We start from the raw sequence: 19,573 nt of genomic DNA, 5'->3' as shown, positions 1-19,573 counted from the left end.
TTGAAACCATTACTGCGGAGGGGCATAGTAAGCCGTGTCTCCGAAGACTGTTTAAAGCTGAAGTGTAGAATTCTCACATGACGGTATCTAGATGAGATCTCGGACCTTGTGTTGCGAACCTCCCAGATGAGAAATGCACGATGCGAGCCACCGATAGATCTGCTATAGGGACATTTGCAATTTATTTAAACGCCCACGCATTGTTTAAAGCTGTTGAGGTTTCATTATACAAGTAGCAGAACACCTCGGAGCGCGATACCGTCAAGCTCAGGGGTGTCCTGAGTCACAAGTAAATTACTTTTTCATAAAGTCTCCAAAGAACAGAGCGTCTAAGGGAATCTTTGATCAGAAGGTTGACTGATGGCGATGACCGAAGGTATAAACTTTCAGGCAGGCTTGGATGAATTTGAATGTTTGAATCATATACTTAACAGCAGAAGAAACGCAAATTTAAATAAATGAAATCTCATAAAAGTAATCGTTCATGTTTATGTCTTCGATTTAAAAACTTGACAAGAGCCAGAGTTGCGTTTATGTTGCTGTTCAGTATATTTAGACAGCGCTTATCCAGCAGTTGGTTACAAAAGGAAATACAGGAAGCCTGTTCGAATGCTGGAACAGACGTCCTAAATCTACAACAATAATTCAACGGCATCGACCAGATCTGATATTGCCGTATGACGCAATGTATTCCATTGTTCTTGACTCTGTAGCAATACTTTGGATCCTTTTCAGAATTTACATCTGACCTTGTTTCCTGTTTCGTTTTGGTTTTTAAAAAACTCTGACAATATAGCCTCGCATAATCTTGATCGTAGTTAGGGTGTCAGTGTAACATGCTACCTCTCAGGGAAGATTCGTGTTAGAATGGGTCTTCAGCAACCCGTGCTTGTCGTCAGAGGTGTCTAACGGGATCGGTTTGTCAGGTTCGCTGTCTCATCTGAGACATGCTATCGTGCCCCATTTGCGTGGGTTGATGCTCATGATGTTGATCACCGGGTTGTCTGGCCTTGTTTTGTTAGTATAACACACGCAGATGTAAGGTCTCTTTCGTAGATATATATGCTAAGCAAATTTGATGATTCGAATAGTTAAAGATAAAACATCACAATATCGATGACTAACATTAAATGTATATCATGGTTCCCATGGAAACAATAAAGTTAACTCATCAGAATCGTGCACATCGTCATTATTCTGATTTCTGTGAAATATGGCGGCACCTAGCCAAAAATGACATCTCGAGACGATTTTGCTATTATCCCTTTCCCCTAGGGTTACCCTTCAGATCGAGATGACGCTTGTAGTGACCAAGTGAGTTGTACTCGGAAGTGGATCACTTCGTGTCTCTTACTTCACAAATTCCTTCTGACAAATATTTGCTCAAGTTGGAAATTGGCTATTTGCCAAACACAAAACTGTGTTTCCAAGTAAAAGATTATACGTATATTTTTGTGTTTTCGAGCATAATATCAATTTATGATTACCCTCTTTTGAACAGGGCCGGTGGTGTAGCCTAGTGGTTAAAGCGTTCGATCGTTACCCCGAAGACCCGGGTTCGATTCCCGACATGGGTAGAATGTGTGAAGCCCAATACTGGTGTCCCCGCTGTGATATAGGAACATTGCTTAGAGCTGCGTAAAACTAAATGCACACACACTCATTGGAATAATTCGGCTCAGCTCACTTCAACACAGTCACTCACACACCCGTTGACTCAACACCGGATCCTTGAAGGTCCCGGGGTAGAACAGGCCTTCAGCAACCCATGCTTGCCACAAAAGGTGACTTTGCTTGTCGTAAGAGGCGACTAACGGGATCGAGTGGTCAGGCTCGCTGACTTGGTTGACACATGTCATCGGTTCCCAATTGCGCAGATCGATGCTGATGTTGTTGATCACAGGATTGTCTGGTCCAGACTCGATTATTTACAGACCGCCGCCATATAGCTGGAATATTACTGAGTGCGGCGTAAACCTAAACTCACTCACTCACTCACTCACTCACTCCGTTGTCGCTAGGCTCAGAGCTATCATCAAATTCGGGTAGGAGACAGCAAGGTACCGTTCATATCTTATGGCTGTGTCCGTGTGATTGTGACGATGATGATGATGATGATCATCATCATCATCATGATTTAAAGGGGAGGGGAAGGAGGAGGCACTGGGACTGTGTACTATGGTGGGAAGGAGGATAAGGTGGGGTGGTCACTGATTTTGTACATGACATGACTTACTTTGTATGTAAATTTCAGAGGGATCATTCACTTTGTACATGCTTCTCCATAAAAATCATTTTAACTCCACGTGCCATAAATTATGAACGACCCTTAAGGGCGGATTTTTTGCCTTGTGTCCGCTTACTTAGGAAGGAGCACGCGCCTTGCCGAGCCTGGTACGCGTAAGGGGAGTAACTCTCTTTAACTTAACTTTAACTTAATTGACCAAAATACATGTGTTTGCCGGTGCTTCCACCATGTGCACAAACTTCGAACACCTGGATTATTTTATTGCCCTTACCTGTTACAATGAGTGAAATCCTGTATTTCGAACAAATTAAACCTATGTGTGTGTACTACTTTCAACCTTTTTACCAATCAAAACAGTTAATCTCATGCGTCGTTTTATGTTAGGAAATGGGAAAATTCAATCGCCCCCAATCCGTAATTTCACACAGCTCTCTGCTGAGTTAATATAACGTGATATAGCAGGCCTCGACCCCTTGTTAGTGAGACTGATGTCTGCCAAAGCTCCCCCAGGGTGGGCTTAAAGGCTGAAACGTTTGAATATAACTGGGAAACGAAATGGGAATGCGTGAATTATTTATTCAGGATCATAATGACTTGAAGTCAAAAGGGACGGGGAAATTCCTCGTTAAAATTCAGAAACGAATTCAATGTATGTCACTTGATTGCATATAGTCCTAAATCATTATACATAAACTTAACCCTTGTCAATCCACGTTACCTGTGAAACAGACATCGGGTATATATTCCCATTTCGTGAATACTTTGCCATTTAGAAGTTTAACATTGCTCAAGAGATGCATGAATTGAAATGTACAATTGTATTGTACATTGTACAATTGTTATATTGTGTAACTGCTTATATGTGGATGTATGTCATAGTATCCCAATCGCTTGGATCGATACTCATGCTGTTGATCACTGATCTGGTCCAGAATCTATTAATTACAGACACCCGCCATATAACTAGTGGCGCCGCCGAGCAAAAATTAACGTCCTGTTAGACTGTGGATGGTCCGAAATCGGTTTCACTACAATAATTATTGAATTTTATCCACTCTTTAATGGTTGCGACCTGTTCATCTGCAATTGGATACAGATCACGTTTTACCTCTAAGTAAGTGAGTTTAGTTTTACGCCGCACTCAGCAATATTTCAGCTATATGGCAACGGTCTGTAAATAATCGAGTCCGGACCAGACAAACCAGTAATCAGCATCATGAGCATCTATCTGCGCAACTGGGAACCGATGACATGTGTCAACCAAGTCAGCGAGCCTGACCTCCCAATCCCGCTAGGTCGCCTATTATGGCAAGCATGGGTAGCTCAAGACCCATTCTACCCCAGATCTTTTCGGGTCGTTTTATCTTTAAAGGCCGACTATATGGACAATGCACACATTGCCCTGCATGGATCCGATCTTACTTTAATGACACTTAAATACTCTCGACTTCATATAAAGTCGCTCTAGGGTAAGAACAAACATCGTGACACATTCTGCTGAGCATTAAGCTTCACAGGTAGCAAGCCGGATTTCGTTTTGTCCACTCTCAGCAAACCATACAAACACGCGTTGTTTACCCGTAAGGCGTCACGCTTTGTTACGACTAATGGAAGCATTGTCCTTCTTTCCTGTCATTGATTCCACATGAATGAAGTCTATGAGTGCTTCCAGGCAGAGCGTAGTGGCACCTGTGGTGTTGAAAATGCCATCGTGATAGCTACTTTGATATACCTGCGCCTTGTATTGCGGCTTTCCTTTACAACTTCCGGTGTGTAGGATACAAAAGACGGATTCGGACTGGTGATTGCTCGAAAGGGAGTTATGCATAGCATGAACATAATTTTTCGACTGAAGTATTGTGGTGAGGTTTTCCGTCACAAACACACAAATTGTTGTCATTGCAAAACACATTCTGAAACTGTTTACCAACGTCCTATATTTGAACACAGCGTCAATTGTTGTAAATATAATTGTGTAATAATATAACTGTTTATTGTACTGTTAAAAAAAGTACGTACAAGTATGGAGTAAATACACTACGTGGTTGTGACAACAGCCAGAAGCCACTCTAACGATTGCAATTAGTGGGTGCAACAATTGAAATAAACAAGTGTTGTCAGTAACATTGTAATTTAGGCGGCCCGTATTCTTTAATCGTTTATTTACGAATGTGGACCCATTCAGAAACAGTTGTAACTATCGGTTATCTTGGATTTTGTGCAAATGGACAGTCCCGGATGACCATTCAGTTAATGTGTGGGCGATGGGGTAGCCTTGTAACCGAAGACCCGGGTTCAATTGCCCACATGTGAACACAGTGTGATGTCCATTTTAGATGTCCCTCATTGTGACATTTCTGGAATTTTGCTAAACGCGACGTAAATTTACACTTACTCACTAATATACTGCCCAGCTAACAAAAAAGCCATTGATTCTGCCGGGATGTCACAAGTTTCATTAGCAGGTTTTTTTCTGCCTTTCTATTGTAAGTGAGCATGGTTTTACGCCGTTTAAGGTGGGGCTGGGGGTAGGGGAAACCACGACTTCACACATTGTACCCATTTTGGGAATCGAACCAGGGTCTTGGGCGTGACAGGCCGACGCTTTAACCACTAGACTACCCCACCACCCGTCCTTCTATTGAGCTATATTGAGCTATGAGATTAGGCTAAACACATTGAAATGGAGATATAGGGAGTTACATCCGACATCTGCAATCAAGCAATTTTATAGAGATTAACACATCTTATATGTGAGGTTTCGTGGTAATAACAAATGAGTTATTGCTTTAGACGTTTTACGACACGGATTTTAAAGCACTGTTAATGCTTAGATTAGAAGAATTCTAATATAATGTAGAGGCAGTTTAGTAATGTGATGGAGAGAAAGATTTACCCTTCTTAACTAGAGACGAGGTTCATTGTCTCAACATTCAGACTTACGATAGGAAAACTTCTGAATGCATTTAACCACAGCCACAGACGCTGATGGTGAATACTATCAAGCTGGCGTAAGTATGATTTAAGAGTTGAACCATGAATATAACATCAATAACCCAGCTTAAATTCTAATACCTCTCTGTAGGATTGAAGAAGTGTTTCTTTGTACCCTCTGCAACGAACAATATTAAGACGATAAAGAGCCTTTATAACTTTGGATTTAACATTTTTACATGGGGTATAAAGGTTTGCTATCAAATATAAAACCTAAACCTGTCTCTTTAACTGCTTGGAGTGAGTGAGTGAGTATAGGTTTACACCGTGCTCAACGATATCCCCGCTATGTGGCGGGTCAACTACTTGGATGAATTTAGTATAAAAGAACAATTCAAAGCCTTTGTGCAATTCCGCATAAAGGAAGAATTTAATGTGTTTTGTTCTATAGAAAAAAACACTTATTTCCTGAGACCATTTATGAATATCATTGAGACATCCGTGTATCTGTCTCTGAAGAATATGCATTGATAAAACGTCAGCAAATAAGAACTATCGGTGTTGTTAGAATCAACATGACTTGTAGTGCCGATCTAAAGCGAACTTGAAACTGTCCGTTATGAAGAAATCGAGATAAAACCAGGAAACATTTAATCCTATACAGTAAATGTCATTTAATACACACCCTTGAAGATCCAGGTTAGAACTGATCTTTTGTGAGTGAGTTTTAGTGAGTTTAGTGAGTGAGTTAATTAAATTAATATCATGCATAATAATTAATGGTAAAATGTAAAAGGCTGTCAATGAAGGACAGTAATGCAATTAGATTATCACAGATTCGAATTTAAAACTAGTAATTAGATCTAAAACAGTATAACTATAGATGACAATACTGATCTTTAGTAACCCGTGCTTTCCGTGAGAGGCGAGTAACGGGTGATCAGACTGACGTGGTTGACACATGTCATCGCACCTCAGTTGCGTAGATAAATCCTCATGATGTTGATCACTTGTCTGGTTCAGAATCGATTATTTATAGAAGGCCGCCACAGAGGTGCAATATTGGTGAATGCGGCGTAAGACTAAACTCACTCACACAGTATATCTGTAAATTGATTATCAGATGCCAGTTGCCAGTATATTGTTCATAATAATTCCCTCTTTTTACAAACACCGGTGGTCATGGCAACAGGGCAGTAACCTTCTGTACTGGCATTATCGTTGTCAGGTTTAGGGACAGGAATGAAATCAGTGGAATCAGTGAATATGCCTTTTTTCCAGTATCCTGACAGGCATAATGAGAAGCAGTGGCAAGGATGTTTCAACACCGATCTCACCAGGACTATTTCCAATGTCATGGCAAAATGTCAAGCTGAGTTCATTTATAGACAAGTATTCATTGTAATCTTCTCTTTGTTGGCGAAAACATTAATGTCTGAATTTTACTGCGTATTTTTCACATTTTTTAAATTAGTATTAGTTTGCTATTGTTTAGCCTTATGATATGTAATGTACAGGTTAAAGATATATTTTTAAAATTTCACCTTGATATGTCGAGGTTACTTGTCCATTTTCAAGACCATTCCTAATTGGAATTTCAAACATTGCAAGATAAAACATGACTATATGTATATTTCTTCTGATATTGCAAGGTAATACGTGTATATAGAGAATTCCGTCGCGTGTCATAGAACATCTGGTATTCGTGTCATGGTTTCTGGTATGTTTGCTTCGAACGTTCTGCTTTATATGATGCATCCTGTTCAATTTGCCATGACGTCATGACGTTATATTACTTCCTCTTTGGAGTGTCCACTGGTTAGAATTGATCTTCAGCAACCCATGCTTTTCGAAAGAGGCGACTATCGAGATCGGGTGGTAAGGCTCGCCTACGAGGTTGACACATGCCATTGTTTCCCAGTTGGGTAGATCGATGCCGATGCTGTTGATCACTCGATTGTTTGGTCCAGAATAGATCGATGTTCACATACAAATAAACAACTATCCTACTATGAGGAAGACAGTTGGTTCGATTTCGAGGCCCTTTTAAACCAATCGACGTAAACGGACAGTATTTGTTAGTCTGACAGTTTCAAAAGCACTTAAATACGTACCAAATACTTGTATTCTGATCGTTATTGGATGATTTAGTCTGTATGTAAAACGCCGTATAGAGTACGGGGAATACAGGGCATCTCAGTACACAAGCCACCCACATCCACCATAATAGAAATACCGTTATTCGTCATAATGTGATTGACTTTTTCGGTCGGTGATTAACGGACACTCACATCTATGATTCATAACCTATCCTTGGGATTCAATTACCACTTTAATCTACTTAATTCATTCAGAGAACAAGACAAATGAGAACTCTAAACCAGATTTGCCGTATTGCAAGTCGTCACTTTGATTTGCGGGGTTGTCTCTTTCATACCCACGTATTGTTTCATACTGAATTCCCCAGGAGAGCTGCAAAATGCCATATAGCCTCAATACCTACAGGAGGAGGACACCCTGGAGAAAACTATTGGCAATATGGTGAGGCCAAGCAATGCATATGTTTTTTTATGAATCTGCAGACAAAATAGCTTGGTCGACGTTCGACCTATATTTTCATTTGTTGGTTAACATTCTGGCATCAACTCTCGATGAAAGTAAACATATGTTTGCATATGATTGAGAATTGGAATTTGTTCATTTCAATAAGTTCATAGATAACACAACTCAATAGAAAAGACTTGTATGTGTAAAAATTATTTTAATTATGTAATGGAAGCGACGATTTTGTCGACCGTTTGAAACACTAAAACATGATAGTCACATATATACAGAAATATAGTTAGGTCATATACAATCAGGTAAATGAAACATTTTGTGTGCGAAATGGACACTTTGAACGCATGTTAGAACTTGAAGTGGTGTAACTGATTCAATATTCATTGAGTTCGAGTGAAATGAAACATTGTCAAAAACAGCGACAAACAAGGGTGCTGAAACAAGCCAGAGCCATATCTGCTTCAAACCCTCAAACACAACAGGCTAGTGTTTGTGGAAGACAGACTTGATATGCAGCTTCTGGCATCTGGGCATTCAGAATTGTGAATCGGTTCCGAAAGGTTTGGAGCACAGCATATCAGTCATTTGCCACTGATGGTTTTCCTTGGTCTTCCGGAGTGAAGATGGTCCTGTAGTCAACTTGTGGCATGGAACCTGTGCCTCGGTATGTTAATGACAGAGGGAGACAGCTGGAGACGGCGGGCAATACGTCTTAGGTATTCACGATCCTGTAGCCCTGCAATGGCACTGCTTCTGTCGTGGGGACGTAACGGCCTATGATGTAGAATAGTGAAGAAGTTGCTAGGATTCAATACTCTCTGTAGCTTCTTTGAGAGGAAACGTTGCCACAAGCTATATATGGGAAGTTTGTCGTCGACATGCACTAGTCTGTGGTGGTTGGGCGTTTGCATCAGACCTGGTGTTTCAGCACCCTTGTCTTTCGATGATTTTGTTTTCGACATTGTTTCATTTCATTCAAACTCACTGAATATTGAATCAGTTACATCACTGCAAGTTCTAACATGTCGTATAAAATGCCCTAGAGTATAAATGACCTCACCACGTTTTAGTTCATACATGACTATCAGAACTTTTTGAGTTCCCACATAGTTATTGTTTGCTGTATGTATTCAGAGAATAAGCGTTAGTCCAGGTGTACGCGAAAGGAGGGCGTATCCTGCCCTGCCCATGGAACCTGTCATAAATACACGCAAAGTCTAGGCAAGTGTTCGACCGAAAAGCAAACAATAATTACAATAATTGTCATTGTAACCAAAAGTATAAATTTCTGTTTATGTTCATGGAGGTTGTGGGATTGTATAACGGAAAAGTCTATTCATTAAAAATACTTTTCTTCAACGCCCACACCCCCGCACCCACACACCCCTAAAAACAACCCCCAAAACAACAGAACTAAATAAACATATATATAAATTAAAATGTAGCATGCAGAAGAAAAAGAATAGAGCTTTGTATATTTTATAGACTTGGAGTTTGGTGGCGCCAAACAAGCGCTCCAAAATATCAACTCTGCAAAATATGCAAACTGTCATCATAACGTTCCCAATAAGACCATGTTCCAGTAAAAACATATGTTACTTTGGTTTCAAACCGTCCCACGCATGATTTCTGTTTTGTCTTGAAGGCATTTGGCGGACTTACACAATCGCTTTGGCACGGGGATGGTTTGTGAATACAAAATAGATATTCCGCTCAAAATCGGGATGACAGGAGCTGTAATACCACTGAACAATCAGCTCAAATCAATTCAGTCACGCTCCTAGCATATACTTAGCTTGCACGACCAATAATTCTAGACGGCGCCCATTCGTTTGAGGTCGGTGTGGAATAATGACTTGTGTGTCTATATCGTGTGGTTAACAGCACCTGCACGTGATGCTCTGTACGCCCCCACTGCGCGGGTTGTGGTTGTAGTGTGAGGCGGTGGTAGAGGCATTATATAGATGTTGAGAGATCCGGCACTATCTAGAAGATGATAGCTGGGACACAGTCAACTATGATCGGATGATAGGCTTCCGATACTGCATCAATGGAATCCGTAACACGAAGATAGCCCTTCTCCACACAACTCCAGAACCTTTGAGGTACCTTTTAAATCAAAACTTTTGAATTAATGTTTTAACGTTTTGTAATTGGTAAACAAACGTATAAATGGTTGTTTGATCGGCATTTTCTAGATGGTTATGAGTCAAAGATGAAGCATGCAATCTTATGGTTGACAACTTCATTGTTGTACGCAACAAGAAGGTGTCATCCATTAATTTGTATGATTCATTTTTCACAAATATCTTTTGTGGATTTTGTTGTGTGTGTATATATTATTCTTTTATTTATCTGATGCATTTTTGTATGCTTTTGAACCTTAAATTTGTTTTTATATGAACCTTGCTTTTAATTGCGTTTTTAAAAAATAGTCTTTGTATGGCGTTTGGTTATGTTAAGCCTAGTCATGCCACTGCAGATAGTACTGGAGTACATGACAGGTTATATATTCAAAGACCTTCAGCTGGTCCTTTACAAGTAAAGCACTTACCGATTTTTCTTTACAAAAGTATATTGAATACTGACTGTGGCGCCATTTCATCTCGGCATCAATGAACGTGCTTGCAAGAATTGGAAGTCGTTTGTTGCTTTCATGTCCTATTATGCAGAGAAGAAAATTACCATGGGCGTGTATTTTCTATTTCTGACCTGCATGCTGGACACGTTCGCTTCATCGGTTGGGGTTCAGTGAAACTTTATCTATCGTGCATCCGTTCTGGCATGTTCATGCCTTTGTTTCAATGTGGTCTGTTGTAAATGGCATAATGGGGGTTTGAATCCCTTCATTCAGTGACTTTATAACTAAGCAATGTAGATTTCAGAAACACGGTACAGAGGTGTGTCAACGACTGAAAATAGTAATGTCCGGGGGAGGGGTGGGGGGAGTAGGGGGTGGGGGAGGGGAGGATGTTGCTGTGAACTAAAAGTATATCAAGTCAGATTGCGTCAGTGTCCATTTGGTGACAGCTTTGTAAGAGGGGTGTGTGAAGTATATCTTTATGTCTCCACGATCATTTTTAAACTTGGAAGTTCAATAATATTACTTGTAACCTATAAATATCGAGTGCTGAATCAATAATGAAACACAGTGATTGATACAACATATTTTATAATGGACTTGAAACCGAACAGGCCTTGGGCAAGAGTTTGTTAAAGTGACAGATCTCGTGATATGGTTTTAAGAATGCTTGTCAAACATGGCCTTGGTTACATCACCCCTTCTTCCGTAATAATGAGCCATCCCGTTACTGTTGCTTATGAGGTACGTGATGTTCGACGTCATATGTCTGAGGTGAAAATTAGACGCGTCGATAACTGACAGTGTTAGTATTTTAGCATTCGAAAGTGTATGACCATATCGAAAGAGTATCTGATTCATATACCTCATCCCGGGAAGAAACTCCTTAATGATTACACCTCCGAACACATCTGTCTTGGAATATGAGGGAATTCAGTATATCTCCATTTCTTTAACTCCACCCATCTGGCAAGTGAGTTGGGTTTTACGCTGCATTTAGCAATATCCTAGCAGCATCGCGGCGGGGGACGCCAGAAATGGGAGTCACACCTTTGTACCTTCTGTCATGACATCAGTCCCTCATTCGGTAGAAAGTCGTGTTCTGAAAAAAACTAAACATTCTTCTGCATACTTTTATTCACCCTTTTCGTCATCACATACATTATGATTTCAACCACTATTTTGCCTTTTGAATCAGTTTGACAGATCATTCTTAAAAGTTTGTGTTTCTAATGAACGTTAATGTATTGGTGATGACAGAGAGCGTTCACGAAATTGTTAATTCCTTATAGCTTCAGTAAAACGTGTCTGTTTCAAGGTGTCTTGAGTCGGTCACCCAAATGGAAACTGTTTCTAGCGAGAAATTGGGCTTTTTAGGTCTTGTAAAGTATGCCCAGGTGATCTCATTCCGAGAGGTCAGTACTTTCCATTGAATAGTTCTTATTTATTAAATGGGTTTGAAAACCATTTTGAACAAACACTTCATTTACAAAGTCTGTCTCATATCAATGTGATAATACATGTCATTCCCGTGTCATCGGTTCCCAATTGCGCAGATCGATGCTCATGCTGTTGATCACTGAATTGTCTGGTCCAGACTCGATTATTTATAGACCGCCGCCATATGGCTGGAATATTGCTGAGTGCGGCGTAAAACTAAACTCACTCACTCACTCACGGGATCGGGCGGTCATGCTCGCTGACGTGGTTGAAACATGCCATCGTATCCAAACTGCGTTAATCACGGCTCATGCTGTTGCTCACCGAATTGTCTAGTCCAGACTTAATTATTTACAGACCATCACCATACAGTTGGAATACTCATGTGTGCGGCGTAAAACCAACCTGAACATTTTGTTAATGTTTACTGCACACTCATTCAATACACGAAGTCGCGTTTTCGACAATATTGCAATGTGTTTTTTTTCCTTTGCTGCGGCATATATTGATGTGGTGGGAGTATATGAGAAGGGTAATGTTTCCTGTTTTCGATAGCTTTTCCCAATGTGCTAGGCTACGTCAATGTAGCCCTGACTCGCCGACTGACCTTCCGCTTTGACCTCAAAAGAAGAGTCCTAATGATGCTTTAATGCGAAGCTGGACAGTGTCCGTCTTTAATCTGGGCTCTGCGCCCATCTCCTAAAGAAAAGCATCTTTAAGGATATTTGAGGTGTGGTTAAATGGCGTTTAATGTCATGTATACGATTATCGCAGTGACGTCCGCGAGTCGATGTCTTTGTGTTTGTCCGGTTCTTTACTGGTCCGCATAGGCGTTGGTTAAATAGTACCAGCCCCATGTACATCAAACATCATGGCAGTTTAACATGAATACCCCACTCAGAGCCATTATACGACCGTTGCTTGAAGCATGCCTTTTAAGCCGAGGGACATCCCGGAAACCAGTAACATTTTCTAACGTCGTTTTGGTACGATCCGGTCAGACAATGAACCACAGACCTTCCGCTGTCCGGGTAAACACCACATCCCCCATTTGAAACTACCTCTTTCCGTGACCTACAAGAAGTCTCGTACCCGTTCAGTACGCCGATATTGTCAAGAATAGTGGAAAACCAATCAAATCGCGCGTAAGAAAACGTTAAATGCGTCAAAACGTTTCTTTGCGATTATCGATTTTCGTTATTATATCCATGATTATAAACATTATCTTGTTACGGATATCTGTTACTTACTTAAAGTGACTTTTGTTTTGTATATTAAATTTCTAGGAGTAGCCATATTTGGAAATTCAGAGTTATCTTTCCTTGGAAATAGTCCTAAACCATTTTCATTCGCTTTGATGGAAAGACACGGGTACTTACGAACCGTGTCCCCAAGACGATGACAGCGGTCATCTAAGACAATGACAGCTTGCTACTTTTTACCTTGCATATGAATAACCCCTTTGTTCTCTAAACAGGGGTGATGGGGTACCCTCGTGGTTAAAGCGTTCGCTCGTCACGCCGAGGATCCGGTGTCGATTTCCCGACATGGGTACAATGTGTTAAGCGCATTTCTAGTGTCTCCTGCCACTGTACTGCTGGAATATTGCTAAAAGCGGCTAGAACATACTCACTTACTCCCTCACTCAATCTAAAAGGTGCTTATTGTATTTTTATCATTGGCAATGCGTCTGTTGTGTTTCTATATATCATGTCAAAGACTCGTTGCAACTGACATTGCTAAGTGGTGACATTTAATGGTTGGTATTTAACGAAGCACTCAGCAATATTCTAAAAGTATGGCTTCGATTTGAGCATAATCGGGACTGGATCAGACAAGTCGGTGATCAATATCATGAGTCTAAACACGCCTCTAACGCCAAACATGGTTGTTAAAGACAAATTCTACCCATGATCTTCACCGGTTTTTGGAGCATTTAACATAATGTCAAGAATTGACTCGTGATCTATCTCTCAACCAAGTATATATTTGGACAAAAAGATGTTAGATCTGTTGTTTCAAAGGCATTTAGAAGTTGGAGGAATCAAACTGAAAGTGCTTTATGGTTCAACTTCTTTATTATACAAGGTCACAACGTTTCGAGACAGATTCTAGTCTCTTCTTCAGGTGAGGTGTGGTGAAGAAGAGACTATAGCTAGAATCTGTCTCGAAACGTTGTGACCTTGTATAATAAAGAAGTTGAACCATAAAGCACTTTTAGTAAGATGTTAGATCGTTTTAATCTCCCAACTATTCATCATTTTAAGACATATCCTATCGAAAACCAAACTAATAAATTGTTTTGAGCAGTATCTTTTATATAACCTATAGTTTCGCAATGACAGTTTCAGAATCAGTACCTTTGACGTGAAGAGACTGGCTCTCATGACACTGCGACATAACGGTTTTATTTAGCGGTCAGATTATATAGATTGTTTCCGGTCAAAGCAACACTGAATAAGTTGTGATGCTCCAGGGATATCAGATGTCCTTCAGGGTATTGATACTTTGAAGGTCATAAATCGAAAATGAAGGCCCTAACACGTTATGAATATGAGTGTTAATGTGTTAGTTGCCTGACCTACCACTTTCGAACTCCTTAACTGGGCCAAGAACACCTGATGACACACAAGATGTACTGGTAGTCCCTTGGCCTGGACACGGCTGGTTGTTGTTTCCATATGGCCGTGGTCGAAAGAATCGAGTCTAGACCAGACAATCCAGTGATCAACAACATGAGAATCGACCTTCGCAATTTTGATACGATGACATGTGTCAACCAAACCAGCGAGTCTGCCCACCATACCCCGCTAGTCGTCTCTCAGGATAAACATGTGTTGCTGAGGACAAATTACATTCCAGATCTTCACGGATGCTTTACAATATGAGTAAATGGGTTTAGTTTTGCGCTGCTTTTAGAAATGTTCCAGCAATATGACATCGGGGGATTGGGCTTCAAACTTTGTTCTCATGTGGGGAATCTCTCTCCTGCCAATACCAAACTCGTTAATGAGGACAACGAAACGCAACTTCGTAACTTAAACCAGCATAGACACGAACAGGATGTATAGGCTATCCCTTGAGCCTGGCCACAGCATCATGCGTTGAAAGTATTTTACATGCGAGAAGGTTGACCTTTTGACCCGACGTCCTTGATACGGAAGTTGTAAGAGAATAACCTAATTAGACATGAGGCACAGAGGGCGTCCTTGGAACCCCAGTATTCCTTACACTGTGTTAGGACCGTGGGGTAGCCTAGTGGTTAAAACAATCTGGATCCGTGTTCCCACATGTTAAGCCATGTCTGGTGTTCCCCGCTATGCCTTGATTGTTACCGCGCTCGAGAGCGAATCCTCCCATGGGTACGATACGTGAACCCCATTTCTGGTGTTCCCTGCTGTGGTTTTACTGATAAAAACGTTCAAGTTCGATTCCCCATATGATTACAATATGTAAAGCCCATTTCTGATGCTCCCCGATGTATTTTGCTTGTTAAAGTGCTCTGTTCGAGTCCCCACATGGCTAAATGATCTGAAGCCTACTTCTGGTGTTCCGCGCGGTGATATTGCTGGAATATTGCTAAAAGGGGCGGAATGCAAATACAAAAAAGGACATTGGAAAAGAGATGATTTAAGGTATAACGTGTAATTATTGATTGCATTTTGTTCAGTTGCTTGTGCTGAAATGTCTATGTTTGCTGTCAGTAATCCCGTCTGAGTAACTGATAAATTACTTACTTGTGACCTTCGAAGGATACTTGCCAGTGAATGATGATCAAACATCAGCAGCCGCATATACCACGGACGCTTACTTACACACTGACAAGGTTGACACCTTACTTACACGATACACGATAACTTTTATTGTACAAACACGCATGTTTCAACTAAATAGAATTGACAAAAGTTTGTTTAACAAATACAAATTGTTTCTCGAATTGTGTTATGTTAACCTGAAGATTCTCGAACATAAATAGTTTTTGTTTTTTTTTAAATTCTTCAATATTTCATTTTCCTATAAAAACACTATTTACTCCAGTAATGTTCAGTAATATATATTGGGCAAAATCAGTTAGAGATATTGGTATTTTTATGACTGATATTTTATCAGTGTCTCAGTGAGTAGATAGATCATTATTCATAATTCCAAAATTTACATATATCCCTAACTATTTTTGTCCACTATATGTAGTATTCCCTGTCATAGACGTTGCTGCTCCGCTAATTGTAAATGACAATGACGGATACCAATCTGTTGGACATATAACCATGGAAATACAAGAACAATATTCCCAGTCTCTTGTGGGATCACAAATTTTCATGGTTGGTGCTGTTGTTAGGTATGGCCTAAAATGAGCTAAAAGAGAGGAACCTCTTGAATGTCTTCACATTTGCAGTCTCCTTTAATGAGTCCGTCATTGTTAGTGCTGTTGAAACGCATGGCCCTAAATGAGGAAGAAGAGGATCCGTCGAATGTCTTTACCATTCGTGATATTCAACCTTATAACAGCACACAGTTTTCACTGTTGGTACTGTCGAAACGTAAACCCAAAATAAGTCAAAAGATCTGTAGAATGTTAAGATTAAGATAATTTAGTGTGTGATGTTGCCGTTGGTAGACTGCAAACGTCGAAAAAGGACAGAGAAAAAATGGAATAAATCCTTGACATTTGTTCCCAATGACAGTACCCCCAACATCAAAACTGCTATGAGTAAATCTAACTGTTTATCTTCTTTGATCAAAGAATATGATGTAAGGAGCATATTGTAAGGACCATATTGTAAGGAGCATATTGTAAGAAACATATATTCACGCCTCATATATGTCCAGTATGTTATCCGAGAAGGAAACAAAACACGCCTTGAGTACTGTGAACTTTTCATTTAAAAAAAGTATAACCTCGTGACATATTGAATTTGAAAGCTCGATAACGGCCTTAACAAGAAGAGGTGTGTTACTGGACATGTACTATCAAATCCCATTCTCAGTGGTTAATCATAATCCTTCAGGCAATCAAGGAAGACGTCTCCAAATATCCACAGAACGTATCTGAGTCGGAGTTGAGTAAATTAGCATAATGTGGATTCTCTAAAGGATTTGCTGGAATTTTAACAGTTTTAGAAAAGAACCTCTGTCATGTCGAGTAAGATAAGTTGCTTTTTCAAATCTCATTTGCCAAAGTTGGAAAAAATATCAGTTTTGCTAATCAGATTTACCCATCTAAAGTAGAAATTTTAGAGATCTGTAGAATGGATTTCAACATTCAAATTGCCAACTTTGTATTTCTGGGACTATGAGATGGTCTATCCCGATATGTTTTCATTCATGGGAAGTCAGCTGCCACAGCTATTTTGTGACACATCCCGCCACTCCCAAAGTACAATATCGGCCAATCATGGGGTCATTCTCATTGAATTACAATAGCTGATGGCGCTCATACGAGTTCTTTGACGAACATTCTGCTTAATTTTCCAAGCTATAACCTGCGATTAAGGTCGTTCATAAATCTATAAACGATTGGTTTCATTTATTAGGTTGCGTCCTGTTGATGCATCTTAGCACAGATGAAAGTACGTCGTCCTTTTTTGAAGTGGCTCTTCATCTTGGCCAATTTCAACCTTTCACCTTCCCTTTCATTCGCATTCCGGTTTTGCCACTCAGGAAAACCGGTTTGCAAACTAATTTCACTGACATCACGTAAATGAATTTCAACTATTCATTTCATGACTGGAAAGGAATATATTACACACTTGACATAATATGCGGTAATAATGTAAGTTAATAGTCAAACCGAAGCTTAAACTGACAATCATGTTCTAAATATCGTATCCAATCGGAAACTGGTTTGACCTTGGCTTACAGGTAGCCCTCATTACCATGTAGAATGACATACGGTAATAAATGGTTATATAAGGTACCTTCACGACATTGTGCGCATGATGAGACTACAAAACATAACTCCCACTCGAACGATAAAAGTCGGGATATGGTTGTAGGGGGCGGAAAACACGAATTAGGTCTCGTGTCATATCGCTAGACATGAAAGAAACATCTGTGTTTAATGGCGGCCATTATACTCACTTCAGTGATATTGCCCTGTCGTGGTTTGATCGTCAGTTCCTCGAATGGGGCTAGGTAAACATGAGAGAATAAAACGGATATGAAGTATCAATGTTATGTTCTGAAAGTATTCAGTCATCATGAAGAGTGCAACCTCGTTTATCCGAACACATGCAGCTGAGTTAGTGAGTGAGTTTAGTTTCTGCCGCACTCAGCAATATTCCAGCTATGTGTCGGTGGTACGTAAATAATCGAGTGTGGACCGGACAATCCAGTGATCAACAGCATAAGCATCGATCTGCGCAATTGGGAACCGATGACGTGTCAACCAGAACGCGTTCAAAAGGAAATCCTGCAGGCTACCGCCAAGAAAATCCATTATGGGTAAAGAGCGTCACTTTCTAGTGATGCGTCTTCAAAGATTTACCTCGTTTAACTGGATCATTTACGTGTACACATCTTGCGGTATTTGATATATCCAGTTGTGTTAGCCTGCCAAGATCCGGGTTACCACTGGTCTTCAGCAACCCATGCTTGTCGTAAGAGGCGGCTAACGAGATCGGATGGTCAGGCTCGCTGACTTGATTGACACATATCATCGGTTCCCAATTGCGCAGATCGATGTTCATGCTGTTGATCACTGGATTGTCTGGTCCAGACTCGATTATTTACAGAGCGCCGCCATATAGCTGGAATATTGCTGAGTGCGGCGTAAAACTAAATTCATTCACTCACCAGCAAACAAAACTGCTGCCAGAAAGTTACTTCCCTTGTCTGGATAATGACTTTTCCTCTGACGAATCGCCATTTTGACACAACATTACCTACTAAACAGCCATTACCACCAATTCAGCAGAGGTTTTCACGTAAGGAATCGAGCTCTGGCTCGGCGTGGCGAACGAACGCTTCAACTACTGAAATAACCCAGCGCAACCTTAATCTGCAACCACATCTTCAGTCGTCGTCAAAATCACCTGGTATCCTAACATTCACAAAGCAGTTTGCAATGTGTCGGTTGTTGTGGTGTAATCTTCATCTGCAATTATACGGGCAAGTATACAATGCCTGTGGTGTTCCAATCATCACAAGAACACCTGCGGTCTAAAAGCACGATTCCCTCACATTCCACCAGTATATGCTGATCCCAAGCATGTCCCACTTGAATATCGATACACTAGCCAATAGTATCGTTATTAACTTGATAAGACTAATTATTATTCATTTATGCAAATTACATTAATTTACATACAGATGCATACATTAAAATTCTCTTGAGTGTCGTCAAGCACAATGTCTATAGACGCCAATCCGACGTTGGATCTCCAGGAGGTATAGGATCCAATATCTACACCCCTTGGGCTACCGCCGTCTATCAAATTACGCTTATGTGATCATGTTTGATGAGACATGAGCGTAGTGTCAAAGATATGTCATGTGATACTGTATGATACATCAAATAAAACAATGTTCATTGAATCTTTGTTTCACCCAAAAAGGGAAGTTGTTATGGGCTCCATTGTGGCTTCGGGATTTGCATGATTAAAAAACTGAAGTATATTTTGGAACTGTTGTGAAGGTTATCAGCTGTGTTCATGTCAAAATGGGTCAGTGGGGTAGCCTAGTGGTTAAAGCATTTCCTCGTCTCACCGAAGGCCCGGGTTCGATTAATCAACATGTGTACAAGGTGTGATGCCCATTTTTGTGTTGTCTGCAAAATTACTGGAATATTGCTAAAAGTTGTGTAATTTATA

General features: G+C 40.3%; 1 protein-coding gene across 1 annotated transcript in view; it reads right to left on the bottom strand.

Annotated features, from left to right (window-relative positions):
* LOC137276206 (TP53-regulated inhibitor of apoptosis 1-like) overlaps positions 1-19,573 on the bottom strand; it is a 447,953-nt gene that overhangs the window by 366,778 nt on the left and 61,602 nt on the right. The gene's annotated exons all lie outside the window — the stretch shown is intronic.

This window comes from Haliotis asinina, chromosome 1 (assembly GCF_037392515.1).
Source record: "Haliotis asinina isolate JCU_RB_2024 chromosome 1, JCU_Hal_asi_v2, whole genome shotgun sequence".
Lineage (NCBI taxonomy): Eukaryota > Metazoa > Mollusca > Gastropoda > Lepetellida > Haliotidae > Haliotis > Haliotis asinina.
Note: the sequence above shows the minus strand (reverse complement) of the source record. Positions and strands in the feature narration are given on the sequence as shown.